Consider the following 2,673-nt stretch of genomic DNA (forward strand, 5'->3'; position numbering starts at 1 on the left):
CACGCAGCCGGACCAATCAGCGCCACGTTCCGAGGAGGACACGCCCCCTAAGCTCCGCCCAACCGCTCTTCCCGCGCAGACGGTGGCCGGGCGCTACCCGCTGGCCCCGGAGCCGAGGGGCTTGGCCGGCTGGGTTCGACGTCCCCAGGTCGGTGGTCCGGCCGAGGGGCATCCCCGGAAAGGCGGAAGGGGGAGGGGAGGGGAAACTATCACAAAGCTTGCGGCCCGGGTCTGAGAAGATATTGGGGAGGGGGCTGAAGGGATGGCCTGAGGAAAAGGTGCGAATAAGAAAGAGGCGGCCCTCAGGGCCCAAGAAGGAGGGAAGAAAATGGCGCCTCCCCATGGACGGGTGGGTCCGGGTGGAGGAGGGGCAGCCAGTGGGCAAAGTGAGGGCGCTGAGGCCGCCTTTCAGTCTGCAGGAGGAAAAGGGACCCACGCGACCAGCCTCGAGGCCTGGAAGGGAACGCGAGTGAAATGCGTTTGTTCCAACAACATCCTTGGCGAGCCCCGCCCGCGGCCTGGCCCCCGGACCCAGGGAGTGTATAGTCTGTGGACAGGCAGGTTAATCTGCTTCACAAACTAATCAAACCATTACCCGTGGTGGAGAAGGCGGTGAAGGGAACAAGGTACCCAGGGAACAGCAGGCGGCACCTTCTTTAGTTCGGGGGCGAAGGGGGCCTTTGGAAGGAGGTGGCATGGGGACCTGGTCTGACAGGTGAGAAGGCGCAGGTGCACGTTCTTCCCACCCTCAGGCTACCGGTTGGGTTGTGGCTGAAACCTCACATTTGGAAGCCAGGCTGTGCTTTAGTCTCCACGAGTTGTCCTAATGAGGTTGGTCCAAAATTACCATGTCGATGTACATGGCAAGGTGCAAGTTTAAAAACATTTCCTTTTGAAATAAATATCGACTCACAGGGACGTTGCAAAGGGGGGACGGAGGGGTTATGTGTATCCTCTAGTTTACCCCAATAGTTACATCAAATAGTGTACACGGAAGCCAGGAAATTGACAGTGGCGGAATAGGTATGTGTAGCTCTACACCATTTCATCACATGCATCGACTTGTATGATTACCACGGCAGTCGAGATACACAGCTGTTCCACCGCCTCAGAGATCTATCTCCCTTGTGAAGAGCTTTCTCCCTTCCTTCCTTCCTTCCTTCCTTCCTTCCTTCCTTCCTTCCTTCCTTCCTTCCTTCCTTCCTTCCTTCCTTCCAGTATTTGGCTGTATGATACCTAACACTTGGTGGTGTTTGGGTAATATAAAATGGTAGATTCTCTGGTTTTAGCTCTGGAGCCTTGTGGCTGTCTGTGGGAAGCTGGAGTACACACAATTGTGACAGGTGTTGAGAGCAATTGATCATCATTGCTCTGGGGTGCAGACTTGACTATGTGATAAAAGCCTAATGCAGAGCTCCCCATGTGACTTCCAGTCCCTTAAGGACAAAATAACTTTATATTCATGAGGGTGGAGTACAGCTTGTATTGTCACTTGGATTATAAGTCTGTTGGATAAGATAAAGAGGAGCTTGTAGTAATTTAATTGCCTTCCTTTTCTAAATCATCCTTGAGAAAGTCTACAGCTTCATTGTTTTTTTCCTACTTACCATGGAAAAGCCCCAGAGGCATGAACTTCCTGTTTATGCTGTGGTTCCAAGAAAGAGGAGCAAATGTAGTAGAGGAGAGCTTGGTTGCAAATTGTATATGGTGAAAAAACACACACACGTGTTTAACTTTTATTTTTGCTGGAAAGGAAAACATTTCCAAATGAATTTCATGTTTGTATTCCTACCTGCTACCTTGGCTCAGGTCTCTAAGCAAGCTCTAAGCAAGCATCGCTTCTGGAGGCATCTCCCTTTGGGGCAGAGACTTTGGTAAACACCTGTTGGCCCTAGTTTTAGATTGCATCAATTTGGGAGCTGATTCCAGGCTCAACACTGAAAACAAGTTTTGACTTGATTTTTAAATTATTTTCAGAATGGATGAGAATTTCCAGATTTTTATTTCAAAATGCTGAATTCCACTTGCCCATGAAACTGGTGGATTCTGGCTTTCTCATGTATATTCTTTATAAATGTATTTATTAAACATATCATCCTCTCCCTTGGGGGGAATTTCTAACCTTAAAATTTCTTCTTGTAATGATTAGAAGTTAGAATGAATTTCAAAAACTTTATGCTTTAGAAACAGACATATAAAATTACAAATAATTTGAAGACAGAATTACTTATAACTTCTAACAGACCTATTATAATTATGGTGATTTTTTTTAGCTGTTATTTAAAGGCTGTTCACATATAAGTTAAAATCAGAGTACTTTATATATTCCACATTTCTTTTGTGTTTTATTTTGATGTCATTACCCTAGCAAATTCAGGGTATCAAATTAAGTATTGATTGATGGTGACAGTGATGACATTAAGACATGGAAATCAATTTGAAAACAGACATGCATCATGAATCCGTAATTGAATAAGTCAGAAGGAAATTTAATTAGTTTTTTTTCCTGTGTCCACACAAGAAATGCTTTAATAAGAACAACAGGAAACTCCTTATTTATTTTTTCCTTTAAATTGTAAATCTAGGCTGTTCTTAATACCTTAGTGAAATCAGCTAACCAGATACTTTTGAGGGGAAAGCAATACCAGCAAGTTACATCTGTTTGTGGTATTT

The sequence above is a fragment of the Pipistrellus hanaki genome (genome assembly GCF_964339955.1).
Source record: "Pipistrellus hanaki genome assembly, chromosome: 11".
NCBI classification, from domain to species: Eukaryota; Metazoa; Chordata; class Mammalia; order Chiroptera; family Vespertilionidae; genus Pipistrellus; species Pipistrellus hanaki.